The sequence below is a fragment of the Psammomys obesus genome, unplaced genomic scaffold, assembly GCF_907164565.1.
Source record: "Psammomys obesus unplaced genomic scaffold, mPsaObe1.curated_primary_1811, whole genome shotgun sequence".
NCBI classification, from domain to species: Eukaryota; Metazoa; Chordata; class Mammalia; order Rodentia; family Muridae; genus Psammomys; species Psammomys obesus.
Window position 1 is genome coordinate 67,331,654 of NW_026585504.1, and position 19,579 is coordinate 67,351,232.

The window sequence follows — 19,579 nt, forward strand, 5'->3', positions numbered from 1 at the left end:
GAGCACCCAGGCCCTGATCCAGGGATTTGAGTTGGCCCACCCCAGCATCTATACCATGTGTGAATTTCTGGAGTGTGTGAAAGAGCTGGTCCTACAGAATCAAAGCTGTAGGATCTTCATAACACAGGCAACAGGATATCTGAGAGGAGTCCTGGTGAGGATCCAGTATTGACAGTGTACCAGAAGCCAGAGGCTTTGAACCAGACTGATGACTCACTGAAACGAACATTTGCAAACAAAGCTATCTGGCCAAAGGGTATACTGTATGATACACAGTGATATACCAGAACATCCACAGTGAGCTGTTTTATTTTTATGCTATTTTTCTTTTGTATTGCTTTTATTTTATTTATTTAGTTTTCTTTGGTGGGAATGTTGCAAGGGCAGAGGGCAGAGGGATGGGGAGATGAGTGGGATTGAGGTGCATGATGTGAAACTCACCACGTATCAATAAAAAGTTAGAAAAGAAGATGTTAACTTGTGTGTCTTATTTATATGTGTGTATGCACGTGCGTGTGGAGGCCAGAGGCTAACACTGGGTGTCTTCCTCAGTTGCTCTTTATTTTGTTGAGTCATTGTCTCTCCGTGCGGCTTGGTGATTAGCTAAATTGGCTGACCAGTGAGTTCCAGGGAGCCTCCCATCTCTGTCTCTCCAACGGTTGTATTGCGGTTGTGAGCCACGTCTTTTTTTTTTAAATGGGTTCTGGGGCTCTAAACACAGGTCGTCACGCTTGCATAGCAAGCCCTTTGTGGGTGGAACCATTTAGTCAGCCGCAAGATGTTAACTTTGGAATCACAAACTATCTTTTCCAGGTGTGACCTATGGACAAGGTGCTTGATCTCTCTGGGCTCTGCTGTCCTCATCCAGAACACAGATGTTCCCTCTTGATTGTTCTTTATGTTCAGTAGGCTAATATATATCAACTTTAAATGTTTCAGCATGAAATATATTTCTAATAAATAACAGCCATTATTATTGCAGTTTAAAAACTTCCCTGAAGTTTGTTCTCATAAAAAGCTTGTGCCTGAAAATGCTACTGTAGAATGTGGCCTTTTATGATCTTCAATAGGTCAGCTGTGCCTGCTTGAAAGAGTTCATCCACATGATTGTTGACTCTCCCTTACAGAAGGGTAGCACTACTGGACCCTCATCTGCGGGTCAGTCCACTGTCCCCAGCCATTTCTATCTAATTCTGCCATAATTACAGGTTGCCTTCTAGGTCTTGGCAGCACTAGAGTATGTAGGCTTTTGGGAGTTAATGGAAGAGGGACTCTTTTCTGTTCAGCTACAGGGAAGCCATCATCCATGCTGAGTGGAGACTTTCAACTGTGGATGCTTTGCGGCCACTTTTGCCCCTGTAAATTGTCCTTTACTTATGCTTTGTAAGTAAGCCCAATAAAATCATTGGTTCCCCAGGGGGAGCTTTGGTGAAATCCTCCTTTTGTTTATGGTTGGGACCTTATGAAGAGCAGGTAGGTGTTTACATCTTGAGGTGGTTGGAATAAATATAACCTCCGGCATAGGGAGTGTCATTATTTGAAAGGATTAGGACATGTGGCCTTGTTGGATTTGTGTGGCCTTGTTGGAGGAAGTGTGCCACTGGGGGTGGGCTTTGAGGTTTCAGTGTTTCTCTTCCTTCTGCCTGCTGAGATAGAGAACTCTCAGCTACCTCTCCAGCATCATGTCTGCCTGTGTGCCACCATGATTCTAGTCATGACAATAATGGACTAAACCTCTGAATGTACTGAATGTAATCAAGCCCCTATTAAATGCTTTCTTTTATAAGCATTGTCATGGTCATGACGTCTCTTCACAGCAATAGAAACCCCAGGTAAACACATCTCCTTCAAGAAGGAATTCTCAAAACAAATACAGATACAAATACAAGCATGTCATATCTAGGTCTTTCAAAGTCTTTACCGATAGGAGTGTTTTAGTTAGAGCTTGTGAAAGAGAAGAGCTCTCTGGGATTTCCAGTCTTTTTTTTAATGAAGCTCTTTCAGATTGTGTAATTGGATACTCTCCTTCCTGCCCTTTAAACCTCACTTCATTCATTTCTTTGAGGGCCATGCCCGGCCTTGTCTGGAGTTAAAGCAGTGGTGTACTGAGCAATCCCCTATGTGCTCTTTTTATCAGCAGGGTGATCTGGCTTGAGCACATCAGTTTCCCTGATGTGCTCCCGACTCACACAGGAAAAGGTTCCTTTCCTGTGTGACCAGTGGCTCAGAAGCAGCTTAAAAAGGCACTGTAGCGAGGGAGGATGGGAGGAGTAAGGGAAGGGTAGCATGTTGTCCTGCTCTGCAAAAGCTTGCTCTCCAGAGAATCCAATGCAGTTCACTGGGCGGGCCCAGAGTCCACAAACAGTCCAATCCAGGACACTGCTACACACACACACGGTGCTGTGTGTTCTTGTGTTTGCAAGGATACATGTGTGTATATGTATGTGCATGTGTGTTGTTCCTCAGGCATATTTTTTCTTTAATGATCGGTTCTTTCACTGGCCTAGCACTTGTCCAGTAAACCTGGCCGGTTGGTCAGTGAGCGCCAGGTATTTGCCTGTTTCTGCTTTCTCCGTGCTTGGATTAGAACACATGCCACCGTTTCTGGCTTTTTACATGGGTTTTGGGGATTGGACTTAGAGCCCATGTTTGCATGGTTAGCACGTTACTGGCGGAGCCGTGACTCCAGTCCACGAGATGTTTTGTGGTCTTCCGGAACAGCGGTTCTCAACCTTCTAATGCTGCAACATGAGTGCCTCATGTCGGGGTGACCCCCAACCATAACATGATTTTTATTTCTAATTCATAACTGCAGTTTTGCTACTGATATGAGTCATAATGTAAATATCTGTGTTTTCTGTGATGGTCTTAGTTGACACCTCAGAAAAGGTCTTTTGACCCCCTAAGCGGTCACGACCCACACAGGGGTTTAGAATCAATATTCTAGTGTCTAGTGTGGTACCGGACACATAGTGATTTCATAGCATTTATGGGGCTAGGGATGTAGGCCAGCAGTAGAGCCCTTGCCTAGCATGCCTGAGGTTCAGTCCCCAGTGCCGCAAACAAAAACATTTAAGGGCTACGTTATTGCAAAAGGCACATTTAAGAAACTCTAGTGTGAAGGTTAGCTTTTCTTTTTGTCAATTCAGAGATTTACTTTATGTTTAAGTATGTGCATTTGTGTGTGTCTATGTGCAGGTTTATGCATGTGAGTGCAGATATTTGCAGAGGTCAGAGGGCATGAGATCCCTTGGAACTGGAGCTAGAGGTGATTGTGAGCTGCACAGCATGGGTGCTGAGAACCAAATTGACATCTCCTGTGAGAGCAGCGTGCACTCTTAATTATGGACGTCACTCAGCCCCTGGGATAGTTAGCTTTAACGGTCAACTTGACACAACTCAGAACCACCTGGCAAGAGAGTCCCACTGAAGGATTGTCTGCATTGGATTGTCTTGTGGGCATGTCTGGGAGGATGGTCTTAATTATGTTAAATGGCATGCAGCGACCCAGCTTACTGTTAGTTGCAATGTTCTCTGGGCTATGTTCAAGTGGAGCAAGCAAGTGAGCACACACGCATTCATTTCTCCCTGCTCTTGATGTAACTACCTATTTGAAGTTTCTTGAATTCCTTGAAATGATGATCTGTAACCTGGAAGTGTGAGCTGAAAGAAATCCACTCTTCCACAAGCTGCGCATTGTCAGAATATCTTACCACAGCAGCAGAAATGAGGCTAGGACCTCAGGTGGTCTGAAGGGGCTGGGATGTGGTGAGAGAGGAACTACTCAGCTCCCTGAAACTCTGCTTCTCATGTATTGCCTGTGAAGTTTCATCAGTGAGGGGCTGTGTACACTTGGTCCTGTCATGGTCTAAGTACGGGCAATATCCTCCAAAGCTCTCTGCATTACAGGATTGTTTCCACATATCACTCCTAGGATGTGGTGGACCCTTTAAGAGGTGGGGAGGGTCTTCCTGCTTTTGGGGCAAGCTGTTGAAAGAGTCTGTGAGACTGACCTCACCATTTCCTTTCTGTTTTCTCAGTCTCATCAAGTGATGAAGGTGAATCTTAGAAAGATCTATCTGGAGTCTACCCCTTATAAGAAGCTGGATTAGTTCGTTTTGACAGTCAACTTAACTCAACCTGGTATGACCTGGGAAGAGGATATTAATGAGGAATTACCTACACCAGCTTTGCCTGTGGGCAGATCTCTGGGGAATTGTCTTGCTTACTGAATGATGTAGGAAGATGCAGTCCACTGTGGACAGCACCATTCCCTAGGCTGGGTCCTGAGAGGTATATGTGTAAACAAACTAACAGAATCCCACAAAACAAAACAAAACATAAAAACTAACAAGCACGTGAGCAAACAAGGACCCACATGTGTGTTCGTTCTCTGTTCTCCATTGTGAATGTGGTGCTTTGAGTTTCGGCCTTGACTTGCCTGCAGTAACGGAATGTGAGCTGGAATTATAAACCAAATAAATCCTTTCTTCCTTAAATTGCTTTCTGTCATGGTGTTTTGTCACAGCTGCAGAACTACAACTAAGACAGAAGCTGAGTGGAGATTCAAACCAAGGTCTGCCTTCCTCCAAAGTCCAGGGTTTTCCCACTGTGAGAAAAAAGTCCCCTTCACATTGAGAGGATGAAGCCAGGGGCAGAAATGAAGAATAGAGATCAGAGAAGCATCGTGGACACATTCTGCAAGGTCCAGAGTGCTACAGAGGGTCCTGTGATATGTCTGATACCACAGTGAAGGGGGATTAGGAAAGATAAACAATAACAACAAAGGAGAGGATCTCATTCTTCCCCCAGCAAAGCTGGAGGAGGGCTGCGGGCACCAACACTGGCGTGGTGCTGGGCTGTCATCAGGCCTGCGCCTGCCTGGTCCCTGTCACCGCACAGCACAGACGCAGCATCTGTTGTTAAAAACAGTTCTGAAGGCCAAGGGCACAGTTGGGTCACCCACGCCGACACATTAGCAAAAGAAAATGTGTCAATTTGTTGCAAAGTGCACAGCAGGCATTTACCCTTAGATGTTTCCAAAAACAGATATTTGTACTTGGAGCCTATTAGTTACTGCAGAGGAATGCCCACTAGAGCCTGTTTTCATTCCCAATCAGGGGAATCAAATTTCTGGTTGTGCTATCAGTCTCCCGCCATATCATTTTTAAAGGCGAGCTGTAAAATGTTTTTGTCTACTGTGGCAGCAAGGAGGAAAACTTTATTAGTGGAAAAGTAATGCAGTTTGGAGGAGTCCTGTAAACTCAAAATCTGTTTAGGACACTCAGTTCTGGGCTTTAAGGCAGCCGTGGCTTTCTTTGCAGATAAGCACAAGGTTCTCCAATGTGCATGAGGGCGCGTGGGCAGCACTGATTTCATGGCATGTGTGGGGAGGGAAATGGAGGTGGACTTCACCTTCCTCTTGTCGGGAGCAATAAAGCACTGAGAATTGGAACCCAGGGACTGTTTGGGAAGTACTTCAGATTGCTGCTTGCCTGTGGCTGGAGGAGGTATGGAATGCAAGTGTGCCTGGCAGCAATAACTAACACCTTGATGTCTGCCTCTGGCCTGTCCCCTAAATTCATCTCAAAGACTAACAGGAAGCCTGGTTGTGTTCCAGTAATAATGAGTTTGACTTGTTCTCCTTGCCCCCAAACCACACATTCATACATACCCGTGTACACACACACACACATAGGCTCATGTAGCTATACACACCTATAGGCGGATGTGCACATATACATGTTTATACATGCACATACACAACTATACATACACACATAGACACATACACACACATCTACACATGTTCTATGGTCCACTTGTATCAAAATAACAATTGTAGTAGTTAATATTGTCAGTGTGAAAAGATCTAGACCCATCTAGGAGACAACTGTAAACGCATTCTTTAGGTTAACCGAGGTGGTAAGACCGAAAGTGTGGGTGGTGCCGTCCTTACGCTCTGGGACCCCAGACTGGAAAGGAGAGAGTGAGCTGACCACAGCATTCATCTCCTTTTTTCCTTCCAGGATGCATGTGGCCAGCTGTCTCAAGCTCCTGCCTCCACGACTCTCTTTCCATAATGGACTGTGCCTTTGAACTGTGAGCCAAAGCAAACACCTTCTTCCATAGGTCAGGGAGTTTATAGCACGGATGAGTACAAGAGACTGATGCAGCCGTGGATGCAACCCAGCACGGAGTCACAACTTAACACACGAGACTGTTTCTGTGGTTTCATTTTCATTTGTGCACTGTGAGTAGGTGTGTGCGTGTGAGTGCAGCTGACCTCGGGGCCTGGAAGAGGGCATTGGATCCTCTGGTACTGGAGTTACAGGGGGCGTGAGTAGCCTGAGAGCTGGGACCTCCACTCTAGTTTTCTGCAAGAGCAGCAAACGTGGAGCCATCTCTCTGTACCGACATGGGATTGTTTTTGTTGTTAATTTTTTTGAAAGTCCTGTGGTTCTCTAGGGTAAAATTTGTAGACATAGAGAACAACACTATGTCATAAAGTCGAAAGGTTAGACACTTGTGCGAGTTTGAGAATAAGGAGCATGAATCACAGAAAACTGGGAAATGCAGAGAAACAGATGAAGGAGGGAACAGTAGGTACCTTCTGACTAAGGAGAAGAGACTTTATTTTGTTGATTTTGTATACTAAAGGCATGGTTATGGTAATATATATAGAAATATATACAATGATTTTTTTCTTTAAAAATGGTTTTTGTGGTGATGGAAGCTGCCCATGCACTTTGCAGACAGTTTGAAAAATATGAAAGTATAAAGAAAAAATAATTGGGCAGTGCGTTCCTAGCAGAGAGAGGTGCTGTGATCGCTGCTACTGTACCTCACATAGTCTTTCTCCAGTGCAGTTTAAAGCATGCTTTTTGCAAAGCTTAAAATATAATAAATGCAGGGATTTCTGCAACTTTTATGTGGAGAATGATAAGAAAAGGATTGAAGAAGATGGGTATCTGATTTAGAATAGTTTTTTTTTTTTTTTTTTTTTTTTTTTTTTTTTTTTTTTTTTTTTTTAGTCTTTACCAATAAAAAATAAAATTCTGAGGCTTAGGTCATCCAATATGAGTTTTAAAGTCGCAGAAAATCATTACTTGGGTTCTTTGGCAATGAAAATGGCCATTATGTTGTTCTGAACAGCTCTTCTTTTATGGGAGAAGAAAGAAAAAATACTTCAGTGATTCTCTGTGCACAGCGTCATAACCATGTAAATACTTGTGCTATTATTTGAGAAAGTGCTGGCATTGAATAATATAGGTTATTTTAGGAGGTAATCAAACATGGAGGAAGCTTTTATCTGAACCGGGGCAAAAAAAACACATCTTTCAGGGGTGAGTGTTTCCTCATTCAGGTGAGAGAACAATCACCAGGGGTCATGTGGCAAGGCCAAGCAGTATTCTGGGCTGTGTGTCCATCAGAGAAGATAATGAAAGCCAATCTCAATGAATAGAAGGATTAATAAATTGCTCTGTACCACAATACCACAATCTTTTAAAAATATTTTTTCCCAAACGAAAAAAAAATATTTTCCCCCCTAGAATACATTGTTAAGTAACTTCTGTTTCATTAGGGCAATATAGTAACTTTCTTTCTTTCTTTCTTTCTTTCTTTCTTTCTTTCTTTCTTTCTTTCTTTTATTTTTATTTTTTTGAAGGAGGGATGTGTTGGTAATTTTTTGTTTTGTTTTGAAAAGAGGGTATGCTGGTAATTTCTTTTCTTTTTTTTTTTTTTTTCAACTTGACACAACCTAACATCACACTTGGGAAGTGGTTGGAACCTTATGTCAACGAGACTTGCCTATGGCATGCTTGTGAGGAACTGTCTTCATTGATGGTTGACATGGGAGGAAGGGCCCAGGCCGCTGTTGGCAGCACCATCCCTGAGCACTTGGTCCTGTATGTATAAGAAAACCAGCTAAGCATGAGCCAGAAAACAATCTAGTGAGTGGCATTCAGCATCCTGCTTCAGGTTCCTGCCTTGAGTTCCTGCTCTGATTTTCTTCAGTGATGGATTAGTAGCTGGAACTGTAAGATTAAACAAACCCTTCCTTCCCAAGTTGCTATTGGTCATGACATTTATCATAGCAACAGGTCGGCTAACTAGAGCACAGGCTCAGTGTAGCCCAGTCTGGACTGGAGCTCTCTATATAGCCAAGGCTGACACTGAACTTCTGACCCTCCTTCCTCCACCTCTTGTTTTGGGATTACAGGCATGTGTCATCTAACGTAGTGGTCAAGATGGAACTCGGGGGCTTCCTGTATACTGGGCATGTACCAACTGAGGTACATGGTGTTTAATCTGCTTACCTTTCTAATAGAGAAAGCACAGAATTTTTGGTTGAAAACTCCCTCAAACAGTAAACTCCCCCAAACTCCCAAAAACAGTAATTCTAGTTAAACAACAACAACAAAAACAAACAAACAAACAAACAAACAAACAAAACAACAAAGTAGAATTCTAACATGAATATTAAAAGAAAACCAATGGAATAAGTTCAAAGTACCTTTGCTGTTATTTATCTTGAGATTTCTTGCCCTATGATATCCCAACAAACCCAGTATAAAAACCTTAAATTTTTAGTCTTTTTTTTTTTTTTTTTTTTTTTTTTTTTTTTTTTTTTTTTTTTGAGCAGAAAGGTCTCATGTAGCACAGGTGAGTCTCAAACATACTGTGTAGCCTAGGATGACCTTGAACTTCTGATCCTCCTGCCTCCACCTCCCGACTTCACCATGTATTGCTCATGCAGATGGCATCAATTTTATATGCAATTATATTAATTGTTTCTGTTTGTGACTGAATCCAAGACATACACTGACAACTTGTTTACTCTTTCCTCAAAGGAAGTAAACATTACTTCCTCAGATAGACAAGGAGACAAAAAACAAATGACTGACATCTGCATGAACAATGGCATCAGGGCTATGACTCAGGGCTTTCCTCACTGAGAATACTCTTCAAAATCAACTTAAGGGGTGGTGGGCATTTTTATCTGCTTTGGCACCCAGTGTTTCTTCATATAAGAAATAAGGTCCCAAAGTGGTTGTACAAGTTTACATTCCCACCAGCAGTGGAGGAGGGTTCCCCTTTCTCCACATCCTCTCCAGCATGTGTTGTCACTTGAGTTTTTGATCTTAGCCATTCTGATGAGTGTAAGGTGAAATCTGAGGGTCGTTTTGATTTGCATCTCCCTGATGACTTAGGACATTGAGCATTTCTTTAAGTGTTTCTTTGCCATTCAATATTCCTCTATTGAGAATTCTGTTTAGCTCTGTACCCCATTTTTATTTGGATTATTTGATTTTTTGCTGTTTGACTTAAGTTATTTATATATTCTGGATATTAGCCCTCTGTCAGATATAGGGTTGGTGAAGATCCTTTCCCAGTCTGTAGGCTGTCATTTTGTTCTGATGACAGTGTCCTTTGCTTTACAGAAGCTTTTCAGTTTTTTGAGGTCCCATTTATTGCAAACCAGTCTGGTGCTTTCTCAGACAATCAGGAATAGCGCTACCTCAAGAGCCAGCTATACCACTCCTAGGCATATATCCAAAAGACACTCAAGTATACAACAAGGACAATTGCTCAACCATGTTTGTAACAGCTTTATTTGTAATAGCCAGAAGCTGGAAACAACCCAGATGTACCTCAACTGAGGAATGGATACAGAAATTGTGGTACATTTATACAGTGGAATACTACTCAGCAATTAAAAACAAGGAAATCATGAAATTTGCAGGCAAATGGTGGGAACTAGAAAAGATGATCCTGAGTGAGGTATCCCAGAAGCAGAGAGACACACATGGTATATACTCACTTATAAGTGGATATTAGACATAAAATATAGGATACTCATAGTAAAATCTGTACACCTAAAGAACCTAAGCAAGGAGGACCCTGGGTAAGAAGTTCAATCCTCATTCAGAAATGCAAATGTGATAGACATCAGAAGAGGTAGAAAACAGGAAACAGGACAGCAGTCTACCACAGAGTGCCAAAGGCTCTACCCAGCAGGGTATTAAAGTAGATGCTGAGACTCAGCCAAACTTTGGGCAGAGTGCAGGGAATCTTATGAAAGAAGGGGGAGACGAAAGACCTGGAGGAGGCAGGAGCTCCACAAGGAGAGCAACAGAACCAAGAAATCTGGGTCCAGGGGTCTTTTGTGAGGCTGATTCTCCAACCAAGGACCATTCCCGGAGATAACCTAGAACCCCTGCTCAGATGTAGCCCATGGCAGTTCAGTCTCCAGGTGGATACCCCAGTAAGGGGAACAGGGGCTGTCTCTGATAGGAACTTAGTGGCTGGCTCTTTGATCACCTCCCCGTGATGGGGGAGCAGCCTTACCAGGCCACAGAGGAAAATAATGCAACCAGTCCTGATGGGACCTGATAGGCTAAGGTCAGATGGAATGGTGGGGAGGACTCCCCTATCAATGGACTGGGGGAGGGGCATGAGAGGAGCAAAGGGAGGGATAGCTGTATTGGGATGGGATGAAGAAGGGGACTACAGTTGGGATACAAAGTGAATAAATTATAATAAATAAAAATAAATTAAAAAAGAAAATAAAAGAAATAAGGTCCCATATTTTCTATAGAAAGTTAAGGCTTATTTTCACTTAATTTAATTTTTTTAAAGTATTCATTTTTTTCTTCACAGTTTATTTGTTATATAAGCCCCCTTCCTCCCTTTTCTCCCCATCCCCTTCTCCTGGTCCACTGAAAGGGGGCGTTCTCCTCCTTTGCCATCTGCCCATAGCTTGTTAAGTCTCATCAGGACTGCCTGGATCCTTTTCCTCCTTGGCCTGGCAAGTCTGCATCATCAGGGGTGAGTGAGCAGAGAGCAGTCAACTAAGTTCATGATAGGGGCAGCTCCTGCTCTCCTCACTCAGAGATCCACATGGAGACTGAGCTGTCAATCAGCCAACCTTTGGACAGAGTGCATGGAGTCTTAAAAGAAGAAAGGGGTGGGAATAGAGGAAGAAGCAGGGGACAGGAGCCTCACAAGGAGACCAACAAAACTAAAAGATGTAAGCCTAGGGGGTTCTGAAGAAACTGATGTACCAATGGAGGAATGCATGGAGAAGACCTAGACCCTCTGCTCAGATATGGCCGATTAATTTAATTTTTAAATATATGAAATACACATGTGCTTCAAAAGTCAGTTATTCACGAAAGTGGAGTTTAGAGAATTTCCTGTCTACATTTTTACTCTGTTATCAACACTTTTTTACAGTTAAATATTTTTTAATAATTTATTTTATTTTTATTTTATGTATATTGGTGTTTTAAAATTTCAGTTTATTTACTTTACATCCCAAGGGTGCCCCTCCCTCCTCTCTTCCTAGTTCCCTCTTCTTCTACTTCCCCCTTTCCTTCTCCTTATAGCCTCAGAAAAAAGGGAGCTTACCCATATCAACCCTCCCGAATATCATGTAACATCAGAACTGAGCATATCCTCATCCCCTGAGGCCCAGCAAGGTAGCCCTGCCAGGGGAGAGTGATCCAAAAGCAATAGAGTCCATGTTGGAAACAGCTCCACCCCCTCACTCATGAGACAACCCATATAAAGACCAACCACCCACTGGCCACACATGTGCAGGGGCCTAGGCCCAGACCATGGGTGCTCCTTAGTTGATGTGTCAGTCTCTGAAAGCCCTCAGAGGACTGGGGTAGTTGTCTCTGTTGGTCTTTTTGTGAGGTTACTGTCTCCTCCAGGTCCTTCCATCTTTCCTCCAACACTTCCACAGGATCCAGGAGCTCTGCCCCATGCTTGCTGCAGGTCCCAGGATCTGTCTCGATCTGCTGCTGGTTAGAGCCTTCCAGATGACTGTCAATTTAGGCTCCTGTCTGCAAGCATAACAGACCTTAATAGTGTCATTAATAGTGTCAGATGCTGCCTCTCTACCGTGGGGTGGGTCTCAGGTTGGGACAATTATTGGTTGGACTTTCCCTCAATCTTTGTTCCCTCTTTATCCCTGGACTTCTTGTGGGCAGGGTAATTTTTGGATCAAAGGTTTTGTGGGTGGGTTGTTGTTCCCCTCCTTCCACTAGTCCTGCCTGGCTAAAGGTGGTTATGTCACTTTTCATGCCCCACCGTCTCCCCCATTAGGAATCTCAGCTAGAGTCACAGCCATGTCCACCCAGGAGTCTACCCTGTCACAGGCCTCCACCGTGACAAAGAGATGTCCCCCCTCAGTTTCCCTTCTTGTTCCTGGTCCTCTCACCTCCCACCCCCATGCTTCCCACATCTAATCCCCAACCTTGTTTCCTCCCCATTCCATCTCCTGCCCAGTTCCCTCTCTTCATCCACTTCTGCTGTCTATTCTATTTCCCCTTCTGAGTGACATTCCAGCACCCTCCCTTGGGCCCTCATTATTACCTAGTTTCTTTGAGTCTGTGGATTATAGTATTGTTATCCTATACTATAGGTCTAATATATATTTATAAGTGAGCACATACCATGTGTGTCTCTCTGGATATGGGTTACCTCACTTAGGATGATCTTTTCTAGTTCCACCCATTTGCCTGCAAATTTCCTGATTTCTTTGTTTTTAATAGCTGAATAGTATTCTTTTGTGTAAATGTACCACAATTTCTGTATCCATTCTTTGGCTGATGGATAGGTTGTTTCCAGTTTCTGGCTGTTATGAATAAGCCACACTGAACATAGTTGAGCAAATGTCCTTGTGTGGTGGAACATCTTTTGGGTATATGTCCACAAGTGGTATAGCTTGGTCTTGAGTTAGAATTATTCCCAATTTTCTGAGAAAGCACCAGACTGATTTCCAGAGAGGTTGTACAAGTTTGCACTCCCACCAGCAATGGAGGAGTGTTCCCCTTTTTCTACATCCTTGCCAGCATGTATTGTTGCTTGAGTTTTTGATCTTTGCTGTTCTGACTGGTGTAAGATGGAATCTTAGAGTTGTTTTGATTTGCATTTCTCTGATGGCTAAGGACACTGGCCATTTCTTTAAGTACTTCTCAGCCATTCAAGATTCCTCTATTGTGAATTCTCGGTGTAGCTCTGTACCCAATTTTTAAAGTGGATTATTTGATTTGTTGATGTTTAATTTCTTAAATTCTTTGTATATTTTAGATATTAGCTCGTTGTCTGATGTAGGGTTGGTGAAGATCTTTTCCCAATCTATAGGCTGACGTTTTGTTTTACTGACAGTGTCCTTTGACTTACAGAAGCTTCTTAGTTTCATGAGATCCCATTAATTAATTGTTGATTTCAGAGCCTGTGCTGTTGGTGTCCTATTTAGGAACTCGCCTCCTGTGCTAATGAGTTCCACATTTCTCCCCACTTTTTTGTTTTCTAATAGATTTAGAGTCTGTAACTTTATGCCAAGGTTTTTGATCCACTTGGACTTGAATTTCGTGTAGGGTGATAAATACGTGTCTGTTTGCATTTTTCTATGTGCAGACATCCAGTTAGACCAGCATCATTTGTTGAACCCCTTGTATGGCTTTGGCCTATTTGTTGACGATCACAACAATGCCTGTAGGAGTGTGGGTTTATTTCTGGGTCTTCAGTTCTGTTCAGTTGATCAACCTGTCTGTTTCTATGTCAGTATCATGCAGTTTTTAATACTATTGCTCTGTCATATAGCTTGAAATCAGGGATGTTGATACCTCCAGAAGTTCTTTTATTGTACAGAATCGTTTTGGTTATCTTGGGTTTTTTATTTTTTCATATGAAGTTCATGGTCACTCTTTCCAAGTCTGAAAAGAATTGTGTTGGTATTTTGATGGGAATTGTATTGAGTTTGTAGATGGCTCTTTTCAGGATGGCCATTTTTACTGTTAATCCTATTGATCCAGGAGCATGGGAGATGTTTTGATCTTCTAAAATATTCTTTGATTTCTTTCTTCAAAGATTTGTAATTCTTGTCATACAGGTCTTTTATTTGTCTGGTTAGAGTTACACCAAGATATTTTATATAATTTGTGGCTTTTTTGGAGGGTGTTGTTTCCCTAATTTTTTCTTGGCCCTTTTGTTGCTTGTCTAAAGCAGGGCTACTGACTTTTTGAGTCAATTTTGTATTCAGACACTTTGCTGAAGGTGTTTAACATCTGTAGGAGTTCTCTGGTAGAATCTTGGGGGTGACTTATGTATGCTATTATATCATCTGCAAATAGCGATACTTTGACTTTTTCCTCTTCCAATTTATATCTCCTTGATCTCCTTTAGTTGTCTTACTGCTCTAGCTAGAACTTCAAGTATTGAAAAGCTATGGTGAGAGAGGGCAGCCTTGTCTTTTCCCTGATTTTAGTGAGAACACTTTAAGTTTCTCTCCATTTTACTTGATGTTGGCTATTGACTTACTATATTTGCCTTTATTGTGTTTAGGTATGTGCCTTTTATCCCAGATCTCTCCAAGACTTTAAACATGAAAGGTGTTGGATTTTGTCAAAGGCCTTTTCAGCATCTAATGAAATGATCATGTTTTTTTTTTCTTTCAGTTTGTTTATATGGTGGATTATATTGATGGATTTTCATATGTTGAACCATTCCTGCATTCCTGAGATAAAGCCTACTTGATCATGGTGGATGATATTTTTGATGTGTTCCTGGATTTGGTTTGCAAGTATTTTATTGAGTATTTTAGCATCAATGTTTATAAGGGAGATTGTTCTGAAATTCTTTTTTTTTTTTTTTTTTTTTTTTTGTTGGGTCTTTGTGAGGTTTAGGTATCAGGGTGACTATGGCTTTATAGAATGAGTTTGGCAATGTTCTTTCTGTTTCCATTTTGGGGAATAGTTTGAGGAGTATTGCTATTAGTTCTTTGAAAGTCTGGTAAATTCTGTGCTAAAACCATCTGGCCCAGGTCTCTTTTTGGTTGGGAGGCTTTTGACGATTGATTTTATTTTCTTAGGGGTTATAAGTTCATTTAAATTGTTAACCATATCTTGATTTAACTTCAGTAAGTGGTATCTGTGAAGAAAAACATCCATTTCATTTAGATTTTCCAGTTTTGTGGTGTACAGGTTTTTGAAGTAATAACTAATGATTCTTTGGATTTCCTCAGTGCCTGTTGCTCTATCCCTCTTTTCATTTTTGATCTTATTAATTTGAATGCTTTCCCCATGTCATGTAGTTAGTTTGGCTAATGGTTTGTCTGTCTTGTTGATTAAAAAAAACAAAACAAAACAGCTTTTAGTTTCGTTGATTCTCTGTGTTGTCCTCTTTGTTTCTAGGTTATTGATTTCAGCCCTGAGTTTGATTATTTCCTGCTGTCCAGTCCTCTTGGGTATATTTGCTTCCTTTCTTTTTAGAGCTTTCTGATGAGCTGTTAAGTTGCTAGTATGATCTCTATCCACTTTCTTTATGAAGGCACTCAGCACTATGAACTTTCACTTAGCACTGCTTTCATTGTGTCCCATATTGGTATGTTATGCCTTCATTTTCATTGAATTCTAGAAAGTGTTTAATTTCTTTCTTTATTTCCTCCCTGACCCAGTGGTCATTAAGTAGGACTTTTTTCAGTTTCCATGAGTTGTAGGTATTCTATTATTTCCATTGTTGTTGAAGTTTGGCTTTTGTTCATGGTGATCTGATAGAATAAAAGGTGTTATTTCAGTTTTCTTGTATTTGTTGAGGCTTGCTTTGTGTCTGAGCATGTGGTCAATTTTGGAGAAGGTTCCATGTGGTGCTGAGAAGAAGGTATATTCTTTTGTGTTTGAATGGAATGTTCTGTAGATATCTGTTAGGTCCAATTGACTCATAATGTTGGTTAGTTTTGTTAGTTTCTATTTTTTTTTGTTAGTTTCCATCTTAATGATCTGTCCATTGGTGAGAGAGTTAAGTTGAAGTCGCCTACTATTAATGTGTGGGGTTCAATGTGTGATTTAAATAATATTTCTTTTACAAATGTGGGTGCCCTTGCATTTGAGGCATATATGTTCAGAATTGAGACATCTTCTTTTTTATTTTTCCTTTGACGAATATGAATTGTATCTGTTTTGATTAATTTTGGTTGAAAGTTTTATTAGATATTAGAATAGCTACTCCAGCTTGTTTCTTGTGTCCATTTGCTTGGAAGACCTTTTTTTTCAGCCTTTTTTTCTGGGGTATCATTATTGCGAAGTGTGTTCCTTGTATGCAACAGTATGATGGGTCCTGTTTATGCATCCATTCTGTTAGCTTGTGTCTTTTTTTTTTTTTTTTTTGGGAAGTTGAAGCCATTGATGTTGAGAGGTTAGTGACTAGTTGTTGTTACTTCCTTTTATTTTGATGTTGTTGGTGGTAGAGTGTGTGTGTATGCTTTCTTTCTCTTGGTTTTGCAATTGTGGTGTTATTTGTTTCCTGTGTTTTCCTGGATATAGTTAGCCTCCTTGGGTTGGAATTTTTCCTTCTAGTGTCTTCTATAGGGCTGGGTTTCTGTCTAGATACCATTTAAACTCTGTTTTGTCATGGAATATATTGTTTTCTCCAATCTATGTTGGTTGAAAGTTTTGCTGAGTATGGTAGTCTGGGTTGACATCTGTGTTCTCTTAGTGTCTGCATGACATCTGTCCAGGCCCTTCTGGCTTTCGTAGTCTCTGTTGAGAAGTCTGGTGTAATTCTGATAGGTTTGTCTTTATGTGTGACTTGTCATTTTTCCTGTGCAGCTTTTAATATTCTTTCTTTGTTCTGTACATTTAGTGTTTTGATTATTATGTGATGGGAGGATTTTCTTTCTGGTCCAATCTATTTGGTATTCAGCAGGCTTCTTGTATGTTTACAGCATTTCTTTATGTTGGGAAAGTTTTCTTCTATGCTTTTGTTGAAAATATTTTCTGGGCCTTGGAGTTTGACATCTTCTTCTATTCCTATTATTCGTAGGTTTAGTCTTTTCATATTGTCCCAGATTTCTTAGATGTTTTGTGTCAGGAACTTTTAAAAATATTTAACATTTTCTTTGACTGATGTATTGGTTTCTTCAATTGTATCTGCTACACCTGAGATTTTCTCTTCCATCTCTTTTTTTCTGTTATTGATGCTTGTGTCTGTAGTTCCTGTTCTCTTTCCTAGGTTTTCCATCTCCAGGATTACTTTGGATTGTGTTTCTTTATTGCTTCTATTTCCATTTTTAGGTCCTGTACAGTTTTATTCATTTCCTTCTCCCATTTGGTTTTATTTTCTTGTGTTTCCTTAAGGGATTTACTTAGTTTCTTCACCTGTTTGGTTGTATTTTCCTGTGTTTCTTTAGGGGATTTATTAATTCTTTCACCTGTTTTTGGTTGTATCTTCCTCAAGTTCTTTAAGGGATTTATTTTCTTCTTGTAAGGCCTCTATAATTTTCCTAACCTCAGATTTTAGATCGTTTTCTTGTGCTTACAGTGTGATAGTATCCTCAGGACTTGCTGTGGTAGGATAGCTGGAATTTGGTGGATTCATATGGCCCTGGGTTTTGTTATTGGTGTTCTTTTGCTGATCTCCAGCCATTTGGTTGACTCTGTTATTAGCAGGCCTGGTGGTCTCTGATGGTAATTTGTCTCTGGGGTTGTAGATAGATCTTCTGGTCCCAGATGGCCTCAGTCCTCTGGTTTTCCTGCTGCTCTGTGATCCATGCTCATCTCGGGGGCTGTAGATCAGTGTGGGTGCTGAGAAATGTCACAGGCCTGGGGACTGGGGTATGGGGTGCAAAGGGGAAGTGGAACACAGAGGGCCTTGGACAGACCTGGCCACTGATACTTGTATGCTGTGGCCAGCCAGTAGATGGCGGGGTGAGGGTAGGGAGTATGTGTGCTCCTAATTGCTGCTCCCTGATGCTAGCCTCAGGGGATGTACATTGGTGTTTTGACTGCATGTATACCCATGTGAGGGTGTTGGATCCCCTGGAACAGGAGTTGCAGACAATTGTGAGCTATCATAAGGGTGCTGGGAATTGAACCAGGGTCATCTGGAAGAGCAGTCAGTGCTCTTAACCACTGAGCCATCTCTTCAATCCCATGGGTAAATATTTTAAATCCTTATGAAATAAGCAAATTGTGTGACTTCTAATTTCTGTATCATTTTAATACCAAAGTATCTTAGAATGTGTGTGTGTGTGTGTGTGTGTGTGTCTGTGTGTCTGTGTGTGTGTGTGAGTATCAGCCTTGGGCATCATTTCTCAGGTGTCATCCACCTTACTTTTTGAGGGAGACTCTCTCAACGGCTTGGAGCTCCCCAAATAGGCTAAGCTGGCTGATGATCTCTAGGGATCTTCCTGCCACTGAGTCCCTAGTGCTGAGATTACAAGCCTGCCTGCATGTCTAGCTGTTTTGAGCGACTTCTGAGGACTGCTTGAGCTCAAGTCCTTATGCTTACATATCGGGCACTTTACCGACTGAACTTCAGCCTCATAGACTGCTTTGTATGTTTATTTATTTTAGTGATGCATTCAAAACACCACTCCATATGTATTCTGAGGGATCTTATTCTGTTGCATTGTTACAAGGGTCTCCACTGGCTCTTTAGATAGTTCTCCACCAAGGTTCGTTTGCTCTAAAATTTGGCTACCATGAGATTCACAGCCATGAAAAACTTTGTTTATAGAGCAATAGCTTTATATCTTGGCTGTTCCTTTTTCAAGAGAGGCTCATGGTTAGTTCTCCTTAATTGAGTTTTATTTTCATTAAGTAAATTTTGTTTAAATCAATATCAGTTTAGAGTCTGTGTTTTCCTCCTTTTTGATCATAAGTACAAGTACTTCTCACCTTTCATATATCATCTATTCTTGAAATTTTCTGCAAGAGTAGAAAAGCCAGACAATAGATTGACTTATTGGTTGTAAAGACATTAGGACAAGTTCTATTTGAGAGCTGTTAAAATGTAATAAAATTCCTAATTTCACCTCAGTTCTTTAAACAGTCATTTATGATTCATGGCCGGCATTTGGTACAGGTTCTTTAATTGTGTTCTTTGTTTTTCACAATTAATTGAATACACAATTGAGCTGTGTAACGCCAATGAGAATCTGATTAAGGTGAAAGATTCTCTGTCTTCAGGCTGCTTGGTGATTGGCAGCTTTGTCTCAATGGTGCTGAGTCCATATGACCTATTCTTGTTATCCCTTGTATCAGCGTGTTCATTGTTCTGTTTCCTCATTTTTATAAAATACTTGGACAAAAGGCAATAACCCTCCAAGTGATTGCGCAAATATTGCTGGTCTGAAACAGAGCAGTGCTTCCCAAAGTAATGCCTCTGAGTGATTGCATTGATCCTTCCTGGAGCTTAGAATGAAAACTGAAGTTTAGCACATACAGAGAGTTTAACACAGTCCATCAGGAGACAGATTGTAAAAGGCGAGACACCCTATGTCCTGAAGAAGCTGGGAGAGGGAGGTGTCCACGCTGAAAGGAATGTGTAGGCAGGCCTCACATGACGCCCTACCGTGAACACAGCTCACATTGCAACTGGTGATACAGCTTTCATATGGAGGTCTAATTCTCCCCTCCACAATTCTTCCTCCTTTTCTTTTTATTCCTGCCTACCCCTTGTTATGTATGTATGTCGGTATGCATGTACTATCTATATCTAGATATATGTCTCTCTGCCTATCTATCTATCTATCTATCTATCTATCTATCTATCTATCTATCTA